We start from the raw sequence: 14,851 nt of genomic DNA on the forward strand, positions 1-14,851 counted from the left end.
ATTCTATTTTTCCAGAAATTGATTTACATTATTGTTTGTCTTGCCTTCTTAGATGTACACCAGTTGTCTTTGATGATAATGATTATATCAACCATCTACTTTTTTAAAAACTAGGAGTATGAAAATAATTTTGCATGCATTTATTTTAACAATTCTTTGTTAAATAGAAACATCAATAAATGAATCATGACTATTATGATTAAGTACTTTTAAAACTTTGACAAAAAACATAAATGAATAAAATTCTTCACTTTACTCTCCGTATCTCCACCTCTGTAGATTTCCTCAAGCAGCGGGTGTAATTGAAATTGACCAGTATACTCATTCTTCCTGGGATGTTCTAAAAATATATTTTTTGATGTATTAAAATAAATTTCTCAATAGTGTAACAAACATGAACATAATTAGCTCTAGGAAGAGATTTTCCTGTATGTCCTAAGAAAAAGAAAAAAGGAACTGAGACACTGATCCAAAAAAAACTAAGGAAAAAGTGGGTCAGTTGAGTTGAGGTTAAAAAAAGCTATAGAAAACGGAAGTTAGAGAGAAGGAAGGAAGATATTAATGTCATAACACTATATTTTTACTATTAATTTTAAAAGAAAAAATAACTTTTGTTTCCATTGTATGTGCCAGCATCATATGAGATAGTGTCATACGTTGAAGGCAATGACAATAAAAGTTAAATAAAGAGTTGGTTGAGTTTATCACTGTGAACTCAGCACTTTGATATCCAAGTAAGGGCTAAAATATTAGGCTCTCAGAAATCCCCAAGTTGGAGAGTCTGGGTTGTAAAATGAGGCCCTGGGACTCTCCTTCTACCACATGTGATTTGGGCTAAGACACCAATGACGAGTATACCCTCAGAAGTATGGAACATTCTATTTGAAACCAAGCCACTAATCATTTCAAGGTGACCATGAGTCCAAGGGGACATCATAACTCCATATGCATCAAATAGTGTGACTCTGTTTCTTCACCTTTACTGCTCCTCTAATACTAAAGGTATGCTGTGAGTGAGTGAGGATTGTACCTTCTATCCACACCAATGAAAGAAGAAACAAGTTATATTGAGTACTTTCTGTGAAAAAAAAATTAGCAGGAATCAGCACACTATTATTGTAAGATTTACTACTGTGGACATCTTTCCACAAGATGATTTGTCAAAAGAATTGATAAAATTACAGTGTTTCCCAGATTTTCTCATAAGGCCCATTTCTAAAGGCTCATCAGAAAAAAATAATGGAAATAATGTGACTCACTTAAGCTAAAATATAGCCTTTACACACATACCAAAAGCAAAGTCAAAAGAGAATAAATTGGCTAAAAAACATTGATACATAATAAACAATTTCCTAAAAATCAATAAGAAAATCATAAACACACACACACACACACACACAGTAAAAAAAGAAAAGGGCAAAAGGTGGGAAGAGTAAATATAAAAAGGCCCTTAAATAGAAGATAGTTACTGTCACTCATAAGAAGAGATGCAATTTATAAATTTACTGAAAAGCCACTTTTTACCAATTTAGATTGGGAAAATCCTAAAGTTTAAAATTACCCTCTGTTGGGACTTCCCTGGTGCCAGTGGTAAAGAATCTGCCTTACAATGCAGGGGATGTGGATTCAATCCCTGGCCAGGTAACTAAGATCCCACATGCCGCAGGGCAACTAAGCCTGTGTGCCACAACTACTGAGCCTCAACTAGAGCCCGCGTGCCGCAAACTACAGAGCCCACGCGCTCTGAAACCCGCGTGCCACAACTACAGTGCCCATGTGTCCTTGAGCCTGTGCAACACAACTAGAGAAGAGAAAACCCACACACCACAACTGGAGAGAAGCCGCACACCACAATGAAGAGCCCGCACACCACAATGAAGAGCCCGCGCACCACAACGAAAGTTCCCGCATGCCTCAATGAAGATCCCGCGTGCCGCAACTAAGACCTGACGCAGCCAAAAATAAATTGAATAAATAAATCTTAAAAAATTAATTAATTAAAAATAAAATTACCCTCTATTAAAGCCACCGCAATGAGAAGCCTGCACACCACAACGGAGAGTAGCCCCCGCTTGCGGCAACTAGAGAAAGCCCGCAAGCAGCAAAAAAGACCCAGTGAGGCCAAAAATGAAATATAATAAAATAAATAAAAATAGGGGCTTCCCTGGTGGCGCAGTGATTGAGAGTCCGCCTGCCGATGCAGGGGACGCGGGTTCGTGCCCCGGTCCAGGAGGATCCCACGTGCCGCGGAGCGGCTAGGCCCGTGGGCCATGGCCACTGAGCCTGCGCATCCGGAGCCTGTGCTCCGCAGAGGGAGAGGCCACAGCGGTGAGAGGCCCGCATACTGCAAAATAAATAAATAAATAAATAAATAAAATAAAATTATCCTCTGTTAGCAACCCTGAAAGGAAATGAGAACTCTTTTACATTGGTGGAGGGAATGTACATTTGTACAATCCCTATGTAGGGCAATTGTTTATACTTATCAAAATTATAAATAAACACCCTTTCCATATTCCTGCTCCTGGAAATTTATCTTAAAGATATTGATATGGTGCTGCTTACCACAATTTTTTTTGTAACAGCAAATTTGTGAACAACGTATATGTCCATTAATTAGGATTATTTTGTAACTATAAAAAACTGAGGATGAAAAAACATTTGTCAAAATTTGAAATCCAATCATGACAAAAACAACTCTCAGAAAATTAGGAGTATAAGGGTACATCCTCAATTTGATGAAGGGCATTGGCTTAGAGTTCTCTGAGAAAAAAAGAACCAATAGTATATAGATAGATAGATTAGATATAGATATAGATAGATATAAGAAGAGATTTATTCATAGGAATTGGCTCAAAAAATTATGGAGGCTAAGAAGTTCCACAATCTGCTGTCTGCAAGCTTATGAACCCAGAAAATGGTGTAATTCTTTCCAAGTTCAAAGTCCTGAAAATTGGGAGCCAATGGTGTAAATAAGTTCTGGTCTGAATCCAAAAGCCCACAAACCAGGAGTGACAATATATGAGGGCAGAAGATGCATGTCTCAGGTCAAGTAAGCAGGCCGCCTTTTTGTTCAATTCACACACTCAATAGATTGGATGAAATATTAAAGTTTTTCCCTAAGATCAGGAACAAAGCAAGAATGGTCACCTCATCACTCCTACTCAACATTGTACTGAAGGTCCCATTCCGTGCAATAAGGCAAGAAAAAAGAAAGTAAAAGGCATCCAGATAGGAAAGGAAGAGGTAAAACTGACAATGTTTAGTAATAACCAAGAATAAGTTCAATTATAAAGTGTTATAGAAATATAGGTATAAATTCAGAAAACTTTGATTTTTGAAGGGAGATAGATAGGAGAGGGGTTTTTACACGATGCAAAATAATTGACTTTACCAAAAATTTCAACTTTTCAGTAAAGTTTGTCAGCCGGGCTGTTGGAATAAGAGTGTTTGTATTGCCTACAAACACTGCCTTTGGAGTATGCACAGAAATATATAACATAATATGACATATAATAGTATAAACATATAACATCTCACATCTACTTAGTCTTTACTGTCTGCAAGTGCTCTGCTAAGTCTTTAATGCACATTGACTACTGATTTAATCTTTACAAGAAACATATGGATTAAGTACCCTTACTCTCTGTATTTGATGAATGAGGAAATCAAGACAAAGAGAAATTAAATAATTAGGCTGAGGTGACATGTTTGGTAAATTGTGAGTTGGGATTCTGTAAAACAATAAGCAATATCAAAGCTACAAAGAACAAAGAGTTTTATGTGGGGTATTAGGAATTGTAATTTGGGAGACACAGATTTGGGTAAAACCGAAAGAGTATTCAGGGAAGAAATAGAGTCAGGGGCTTATAAAGGCAAAAGCTATACAGCTGTTAAAGTTACAAGAATTATGACTGATACAAAAAGGACACATTTTATCTTTAAGGGGTAGGCTGTCACAAGTTATTTAGGGTAAGGGTCCAATGAGTTCCTGGAACATTGGACAGATGCTCTGGATGCCTATGTTGAGAGAGTAAGTGGTGAAAGTTCAGATTCCATCTGGGCTGAGACATGCATAAACTGCACTTCCTCATTGGCCTCTCAGCTCCATTTTAGAGAGCTCTCTTAGCAATACCCGCTCCACTTTGATCTTCCTTCACAATCCCAAGCTCACTCTTGTGCCCTCCACACAGGTGAAGCCCATGGATGGAGGCAATAGGGTCATTACTGAAGGTGTGGGTGGACTCTAACATGGAAGAGAGAGATGGGCTGGGAAAGGTGTCAGCAGCTGAAGGAACTTAGAGAATTGTGGCAAAAAGTAAGAAGGTGGAATGAGAAATAGCCAATGAGGGTAAGGTTGGGAAGTCTATGAAACCCTTACTTAGCGTATCAAAGGGAGCAAGAAAAAAATAGTCTTGGGGTTGAACACAAAGGCCCAGCAGAGGGAGACAGAACTTAATTCAGGGGATTACCACTGGAAAATTTCTTCTGAGAAGGACATACCCCCTTTTCTGGAGAAATAATTTAGTGTAACAATGCTACTGATGCTGGGTAGCTGTCATAAAGGGTTAAACAGCTGGAGAGCTGCAGTAAAGGTTTAAGAGGAGACTATTGCCTGAACTTAAACACAAATTACACAAATAAGTCTCAATCTCTTATTCAGTTCTCCCTCTTCCAAGAGGTCACTCTTTCCAACAATAATTAAAATGGGAAATAATGGTTTGCTCACCGGTGTACCACCCTTCATTGTGATAAGCATGAACAGATCCTACTTTTATTCTACAAATACTTATTTTGAGATACTTGTCCCCCCAACACGTATATCTTAACAATTTAAAATACATTTAAAGTGCCATTAAAAACTGACAGGGACTCAGTACAATCCCTTCATTTTACAATTGAGAAAGCTGAGACTTCCAGGAGTCAAATAACTTGCTGAGGATCACCCAGTAAATTAACAGGGAGATTCCAGATGAAAGTGAAGTTACCTTGGACCCAACCCTGCCAAAACACAACCTCGAGCTCACATTCTCCTCTGGATGTTCCTCATCGTGTTGATATGAATGTACATGTGCGCGCACACACACACACACACACACACACACACACACAAAACCCTCCAACTACCCATGCATTTTCAAGACAGAATTTAGGAGCTAGAGAGGAGAATTTATTATGAAACCAAGTGAATTTAGGCAGAGGAATTTCCAAAGACCTGTACATTATTTGAATTTGTATTTTGTGTTCTATTTTCTTAAAATATTCCCCCAAATTATATAAAGTTCAGGTCTATATAGGCCCACACAGAGTATTCTCAATCTGGCCTTAGGTAGCAGGTCAATGGGAAAAGCATAAATTATACTTGCCAGAAACCCAGTGAAATTTAATTATAAAGTGATTAGCAGAAAGTGGGGGAAAAAGACTGAAGAACATGGAGAATTTAACCCTCCCAAGGACATCATAGGTGGAGAGAAGTGGCTCAACAATATTGCCTTTCTTTTTAGTTTGGTAATTTTGATAGCAAAAAAAGAAAAATGTAGGCTTGAAAATTGCAGGAGGAGGCTTCCAAGTGCTAAGGAAGCTAAGCAAGTCACGATAAGCAGAGTAGATAGGAGGCAAAATAGTACAGTACCGTGGGTTCTCACCAGTTGTGTGCAAGCTCACACCTGGCATGAAAGAGCCCATTGTTATATTGTCAGGAATTTTATAAGCAAGTTGTCAAATGCAGCCATAATTAAAAGTTATAGGAGAAGGTGGAAGATGGCGGAAGAGTAAGACGCGAAGATCACCTTCCTCCCCACAGATACACCAGAAATACATCTACACGTGGAACAACTCCTACAGAACACCTACTGAAGGCTGGCAGAAGACCTCAGACCTCCCAAAAGGCAAGAAACTCCCCACGTACCTGGGTAGGGCAAAAGAAAAAACAGAGACAAAAGAATAGGGACGGCACCTGCACCAGTGGGAGGGAGCTGTGAAGGAGGAAAAGTTTCCACACTCTAGGAAGCCCCTTCGCGGGCGGAGACTGCGGGAGGTGGAGGGGGGAGCTTCGAAGCCGCGGAGGAGTGCACAGCAACGGGTGCGGAGGGCAAAGCGGGGAGATTCCCGCACAGAGGATCGGTGCCGACCGGCACTCACCAGCCCGAGAGACTTGTCTGCTCACCCGCCGGGGCGGGCGGGGCTGCGAGCTGACGCCGGAGCGCAGGGAGAGGACTGGGGTTGGCGGCTTGAACATAGCCTGAAGGGGTTGGTGCACCACAGCTAGCCGGGAGGGAGTCCGGGGAAAAGCCTGCACTTGCAGAAGAGGCAGGAGACTTTTCCTTCCCTCTTTGTTTCCTGGGGCGTGAGGAGAGGGGTTTAAGAACGCTGCTTGGAGAGACTCCAGAGACGGGCGCGAGCCGCGGCTGAAAGCGCGGACCCCAGAGACGGGCACGAGCCGCGGCTGAAGGCGCGGAATCCAGAGACGGGCGCGAGCCGCGGCTGAAAGCGCAGAATCCAGAGACGGGCGCGAGCCGCGGCTGAAAGCGCGGACGCCAGAGACGGGCGCGAGCCGCGACTGAAAGCGCGGACCCCAGAGACGGGCGCGAGCCGCGGCTGAAAGCGCAGAATCCAGAGACGGGCGCGAGCCGCGGCTAAAAGCGCGGACCCCAGAGGCGGGCGGGAGACGTTAAGGCTGCTGCTGCCGCCACCGAGGGGCCCGTGTGCGAGCACAGGTCACTCTCCACACCCCTCTTCCGCAGAGCCTGTGCAGCCCGCCACTGCCGGGTTCCCGGGATCCAGGGACAACTTCCCCGGGAGAGCGCACAGCGCGCCTCAGGCTGGTGCAAAGTCACGCCGGCCTTTGCCACCGCAGGCCCGCCCCGCACTCTGTGCCCCTCCGTCCCCGCCGGCCTGAGTGCGCCAGAGCCCCCAATCAGCGGCTCTTTTAACCCCATCCTATCTGAGCAAAAAACAGACGCCCTCCAGCGATCTACACGCAGTGGCAGGGCCAAATCCAAAACTTAGCCCTGGGAGCTGTGAGAACAAAGAAGAGAAAGGGAAATCTCTCCCAGCAGCCTCAGAAGCAGCGGATTAAAGCTCCACAATCAACTTGATGTACCCTGCATCTGTGGAATACCTGAATAGACAACCAATCATCCCAAATTAAGGAAGTGGACTTTAGGAGCAAGATCTATGATTTTTTTCCCCTTTCCTCTTTTTGTGAATGTGTATGTGTATGCTTCTGTGTGAGATCTTGTCTGTATAGTCTTGCTTCCACCATTTGTCCTAGGGTTCTATCCGTCCATGTTTTTTTTAAATTTTTTTTCTTAATAATTAATTTTAATAACCTTATTATACTTTACCTTCGTTCTTTCTTTCTTTCTTTCCGTCCTTCCTTCCCTCCTTTAGACAACGAATCATCCCAAATTGAGGAGGTGGTCTCTGACAGCAAGATTTAGGATTTTTCCCCATTTACCTCTTTTAGTGAGGGTGTATGTGTATGCTTCTGTGTAAGATTTTGTCTGTATAGCTTTGCTTCCAACATTTGTCCTAAGGTTCTTTCCGTCCCTTTTTTTTTCTAAATAAGAAGTTTTTAATTCAATAACTTTTTTATACTTTATTTTATTTTTACTGTATCTTCTTTCTTTCTGTCTTTTTTCCTTCTTTCCCTCCTTCCTTCCTTCCTCCCTCCCTCCCTCCCTCCTTTCTTTCCTTCTTGCCTTCTTTCCTTCTTTGCTTCTTTCTTTCTTTCTTCCTTCCTTCCTACCCTCCTTTCCTTCTTTCTTTCCTCATACTTCTACTAATTCCCTCTACTTTTTCTCCCTTTTATCCTGAGCCTGTGGATGAAAAGTTTTTGGTGCTCCAGCCAGGAGACAGGGCTCTGCCTCTGAGGTAGGACAGCCAACTTCAGGACACTGATCAACAAGAGACCTCCCAGCTCCACATAATATCAAACGGCGAAAATCTCCCAGAGACCTCCATTTTAACACCAGCATCCAGCTTCACTCAACGACCAGCAAGCCACAGTGCTGGAAAACCTATGCCAAACAACTAGCAAAACAGGAACACAACCCCACCCATTAGCAGAGAGGCTGCCTAAAATCACAGACACCCCCAAACACACCACCAGACGTGAACCTGCCCACTAGAGAGACAAGATCCAGCCTCATCCACCACAACACAGGCACTAGCCCCCTCCACCAGGAAGCCTACACAACCCACTGAACCAACCTTAGCCACTGGAGACAGACATCAAAACCAGGAGGAACTACAAACCTGCAGCCTGCAAAAAGGAGACCCCAAACACAGTAAGATAAGCAAAATGAGAAGACAGAAAAACACACAGCAGATTAAGGAGCAAGATAAAAATGCACCAGACCTAACAAATGAAGAGGAAATAGGCAGTCTACCTGAAAGAGAATTCAGAATAATGATAGTAAGGTTGATCCGAAATCTTGGAGATAGAATGGACAATAGATTGGACAAAATGCAAGAATCAGTTAACAAGGACCTAGAAGAACTAAAGATGAAACAAGCAACGATGAACAACACAATAAATGAAATTAAAAGTACTCTAGATGGGATCAATAACAGAATAACTGAGGCAGAAGAACGGATAAGTGACCTGGAAGATAAAATAGTGGAAATAACTACTGCAGAGCAGAATAAAGAAAAAAGAATGAAAAGAACTGAGGACAGTCTCAGAGACCTCTGGGACAACATTAAACGCACCAACATTCGAATTATAGGGGTTCCAGAAGAAGAAGAGAAAAAGAAAGGGACTGAGAAAATATTTGAAGAGATTATAGTTGAAAACTTCCCTAATATGGGAAAGGAAATAGTTAATCAAGTCCAGGAAGCACAGAGAGTCCCATACAAGATAAATACAAGGAGAAATACGCCAAGACACATATTAATCAAACTGTCAAAAATTAAATACAAAGAAAGCATATTAAAAGCAGCAAGGGAAAAACAACAAATAACACATAAGGGAATCCCCATAAGGTTAACAGCTGATCTCTCAGCAGAAACCCTACAAGCCAGAAGGGAGTGGCAGGACATACTGAAAGTGATGAAGGAGAAAAACATGCAGCCAAGACTACTCTACCCAGCAAGGATCTCATTCAGATTTGATGGAGAAATTAAAACCTTTACAGACAAGCAAAAGCTGAGAGAGTTCAGCACCACCAAACCAGCTTTACAACAAATGCTAAAGGACCTTCTCTAGGCAAGAAACACAAGAGAAGGAAAAGACCTATAATAACGAACCCAAAACAATTTAGAAAATGGGAATAGGAACATACATATCGATAATTACCTTAAATGTAAATGGACTAAATGCTCCCACCAAAAGACACAGATTAGCTGAATGGATACAAAAACAAGACCCTTATATATGCTGTCTACAAGAGACCCACTTCAGACCTAGAGACACATACAGACTGAAAGTAAGGGGATGGAAAAAGATATTCCATGCAAATGGAAGCCAAAAGAAAGCTGGAGTAGCAATTCTCATATCAGACAAAATAGACTTTAAAATAAGGACTATTAAAAGAGACAAAGAAGGACACTACATAATGATCAAGGGATCGATCCAAGAAGAAGATATAACAATTGTAAATATTTATGCACCCAACACAGGAGCACCTCAATACATTAGGCAAATACTAACAGCCATAAAAGGGGAAATCGACAGTAACACATTCATAGTAGGGGACTTAAACACCCCACTTTCACCCATGGACAGATCATCCAAAATGAAAATAAATAAGGAAACACAAGCTTTAAATGATACATTAAACAAGATGGACTTAATTGATATTTATAGGACACTCCATCCAAAAACAACAGAATACACATTTTTCTCAAGTGCTCATGGAACATTCTCCAGGATAGATCATATCTTAGGTCACAAATCAAGCCTTGGTAAATTTAAGAAAATTGAAATTGTATCAAGTATCTTTTCTGACCACAACGCCATAAGACTAGATATCAATTACAGGAAAAGATCTGTAAAAAATACAAACACATGGAGGCTAAACAATACACTACTTATAATGAAGAGATCACTGAAGAAATCAAAGAGGAAATCAAAAAATACCTAGAAACAAATGACAATGGAGACACAACGACCCAAAACCTGTGGGATGCAGCAAAAGCAGTTCTAAGGGGGAAGTTTATAGCAATACAAGCCCACCTTAAGAAGCAGGAAACATCTCGAATAAACAACCTAACCTTGCACCTCAAGCAATTAGAGAAAGAAGAACAAAAAAACCCCAAAGCTAGCAGAAGGAAAGAAATCATAAAAATCAGATCAGAAATAAATGAAAAAGAAATGAAGGAAACAATAGCAAAGATCAATAAAACTAAAAGCTGGTTCTTTGAGAAGATAAACAAAATAGATAAACCACTAGCCAGACTCATCAAGAAAAAAAGGGAGAAGACTCAAATCAATAGAATTAGAAATGAAAAAGGAGAGGTAACAACTGACACTGCAGAGATAAAAGAGATCATGAGAGATTACTACAAGCAACTCTATGCCAATAAAATGGACAATCTGGAAGAAATGGACAAATTCTTAGAAATGCACAACCTGCCGAGACTGAATCAGGAAGAAATAGAAAATATGAACAGACAAATCACAAGCACTGAAATTGAAACTGTGATTAAAAATCTTCCAACAAAGAAAAGCCCAGGACCAGATGGCTTCACAGGCGAATTCTATCAAACATTTAGAGCAGAGCTAACACCTATCCTTCTCAAACTCTTCCAAAATATAGCAGAGGGAGGACCACTCCCTAACTCCTTCTACGAGGCCACCATCACCTTGATACCAAAACCAGACAAGGATGTCACAAAGAAAGAAAACTACAGGCCAATATCACTGATGAACATAGATGCAAAAATCCTCAACAAAATACTAGCAAACAGAATCCAACAGCACATTAAAAGGATCATACACCATGATCAAGTGGGGTTTATTCCAGGAATGCAAGGATTCTTCAATATACGCAAATCTATCAATGTGATAAACCATATTAACAAATTGAAGGAGAAAAACCATATGATCATCTCAATAGATGCAGAGAAAGCTTTTGACAAAATTCAACACCCATTTATGATAAAAACCCTGCAGAAAGTAGGCATAGAGGGAACTTTCCTCAACATAATAAAGGCCATATATGACAAGCCCACAGCAAACATCATCCTCAATGGTGAAAAACTGAAAGCATTTCCACTAAGATCAGGAACAAGACAATGTTGCCCACTCTCACCACTATTATTCAACATTGTTTTGGAAGTTTTAGCCACAGCAATCAGAGAAGAAAAGGAAATAAAAGGAATCCAAATTGGAAAAGAAGAAGTAAAGCTGTCACTGTTTGCAGATGACATGATCCTATACATAGAGAACCCTAAAGATGCTACCAGAAAACTATTAGAGCTAATCAATGAATTTGGTAAAGTGGCAGGATACAAAATTAATGCACAGAAATCTCTGACATTCCTATATACTAATGATGAAAAATCTGAAAATGAAATCAAGAAAACACTCCCATTTACCATTGCAACAAAAAGAATAAAATATCTAGGAATAAACCTACCTAAGGAGACAAAAGACCTGTATGCAGAAAATTATAAGACACTGATGAAAGAAATTAAAGATGATATAAATAGATGGAGAGATATACCATGTTCTTGGATTGGAAGAATTAACATTGTGAAAATGACTCTACTACCCAAAGCAATCTATAGATTCAATGCAATCCCTATCAAACTACCACTGGCATTTTTCACAGAACTAGAACAAAAAATTTCACAATTTGTATGGAAACACAAAAGACCCCGAATAGCCAAAGCAATCTTGAGAACGAAAGAAGGAACTGGAGGAATCAGGCTCCCTGACTTCAGACTATACTACAAAGCTACAGTCATCAAGACGGTATGGTACTGGCACAAAAACAGAAAGATAGATCAATGGAACAGGATAGAAAGCCCAGAGATAAACCCATGCACATATGGACACCTTATCTTTGATAAAGGTGGCAGTAATGTACAATGGAGAAAGGACAGCCTCTTCAATAAGTGGTGCGGGAAAACTGGACAGGTACATGTAAAAGTATGAGATTAGATCACTCCCTAACACCATACACAAAAATAAGCTCAAAATGGATTAAAGACCTAAATGTAAGGCCAGAAACTATCAAACTCTTAGAGGAAAACATAGGCAGAACACTCTATGACATAAATCAAAGCAAGATCCTTTCTGACCCACCTCCTAGAGTAATGGAAATAAAAACAAAAATAAACAAATGGGACCTAATGAAACTTCAAAGCTTTTGCACAGCAAAGGAAACCATAAACAAGACCAAAAGACAACCCTCAGAATGGGAGAAAATATTTGCAAATGAAGCAACCGACAAAGGATTAATCTCCAAAATTTACAAGCAGCTCATGCAGCTCAATAACAAGAAAACAAACAACCCAATCCAAAAATGGGCAGAAGACCTAAATAGACATTTCTCCAAAGAAGATATACAGACTGCCAACAAACACATGAAAGAATGCTCAACATCATTAATCATTAGAGAAATGCAAATCAAAACTACAATGAGATATCATCTCACACCAGTCAGAATGGCCATCATCAAAAAATCTAGAAACAATAAATGCTGGAGAGGGTGTGGAGAAAAGGGAACACTCTTGCACTGCTGGTGGGAATGTGAATTGGTTCAGCCACTATGGAGAACAGTATGGAGGTTCCTTAAAAAACTACAAATAGAACTACCATATGACCCAGCAATCCCACTACTGGGCATATACCCTGAGAAAACCATAATTCAAAAAGAGTCATGTACCAAAATGTTCATTGCAGCTCTATTTACAATAGCCCGGAGATGGAAACAACCTAAGTGCCCGTCATCGGATGAATGGATAAAAAAGATGTGGCACATATATACAATGGAATATTACTCAGCCATAAAAAGAAACGAAATTGAGCTATTTGTAATGAGGTGGATAGACCTAGAGTCTGTCATACAGAGTGAAGTAAGTCAGAAAGAAAAAGACAAATACCGTATGCTAACACATATATATGGAATTTAAGAAAAAAATGTCATGAAGAATCTAGGGGTAAAGCAGGAATAAAGACGCAGACCTCTTAGAGAATGGACTTGAGGTTATGGGGAGGGGGAAGGGTGAGCTGTGACAGGGCGAGAGAGAGTCATGGGCATATACACACTAACAAACGCAGTAAGGTAGATAGCTAGTGGGAAGCAGCCGCATGGCACAGGGATATTGGCTCGGTGCTTTGTGACAGCCTGGAGGGGTGGGATGGGGAGGGTGGGAGGGAGGGAGACGCAACAGGGAAGACATATGGGAACATATGTTTGTGTATGACTGATTCACTTTGTTGTAAGGCAGAAGCTAGCACACCATTGTAAAGCAATTGTACCCCAATAAAGATGTTAAAAAAAAAAAAGTTATATTAACTTATTAAATAAATTATATTTTAAAACAAAGGTAATAAACATAAAAACCTCTCAATTTCTAATTACTATTTTTTAACAATATCTGTTCTTGAATTTATGTCTATTGTATATAATACTATATAATATATTGTATATAAATTCTATATAATAACGTGCTGCTACACATATCATCCCAACTCCGTATTCAATACATTGGTAGCTTGAAATCTGCCCTGGTGGGAGTATTTGTACCACAGAAATTGGCAAATGCTACAAATCAGGTCTTTATTTATTGTTTTGTTGATTGTCTGGACTCAAGACAGTGAAGGAGAAGCGTTAATAATGCAGATTAAACTTAAAAGTAAGTTGTGAGTGTTGCCATTATATTGTGAATAGCATAAAGAATTGAGAAATATTTTTCCAGTATTTGAAAACTGTTATCTGATTTGGCAAAAAGGTCCTTATGTCATTAGAAAAACAATACATTATTATTTCACTTTCATCTTACTCGTTAGAATAAATGAAAATATCAACAAATATTTATGGCAGAAGTACATGAGGAGAGTAGATTGCTAAGTATTTACAAGCATGATACTATTTCTAACCTAGGCTCTACAACCTCTTCCTAGACCTTTGCCCATGGATGAATTTCAGAATGCCCATTATATTTAACACTCAGCAAGCACATAGTATACTTTTCTGGGAGGTGGTCCATAGCATTCATCAGATTCTGAAAGAATATAATAAACCAAAAAATGAGCAAATCAGTGGTGTAACATATGGTGCACCACACTGGCAGGAAAAGTATTTTAAACAACCTGTATTCTAAAATCCAACTCTACCCTTTATGCCTTAGGCCTAATCATTTAACTTCTCTGAATCCCATTTTCACATCTAAGCAGATATGGGACCTACTTCTTAGGTTATGGGGATCAAATAGGGAGGACACACATTAGATATCCAGCCTCAGGAGATCTAGGTTCTCATCTATTTACTTCACTGACTGTGTGACCTTGAGCAAGTCACTTAAGCTGGCTGGGTCTGACCTTGGGTGACCTTGGCCTGCAACGGCTTGAAGCAGGATTTCGGTTCCCCGGCCAGAGACTGAAGTCAGGCCGTGGCAGTAAGAGCACTGAATCCTAGCCACTAGACCACCAGGGACCAGTGGCCAGTGACAAGAACTTGGCCTGTTGACTTTGTAGAAATGAATTTCCACAAAGAGAGGGAAAGTAGTGAAACAACTAAGGTGTTTATTAGGAGGAAAAAGAGTACGTGTGAATAGACTCACACAGGTGAGCTCAGAGAGAGTTGTGCCCTCATGGTAGCTTGAATCTCTTATATGCGGCATTTCTTCTGGGTTTCCTCTGTCCAATCATCTTGCTTTGCCTGGTTTATCTTAG

The sequence above is a fragment of the Grampus griseus genome, assembly GCF_964374135.1.
Source record: "Grampus griseus genome assembly, chromosome: 6".
NCBI lineage: Eukaryota > Metazoa > Chordata > Mammalia > Artiodactyla > Delphinidae > Grampus > Grampus griseus.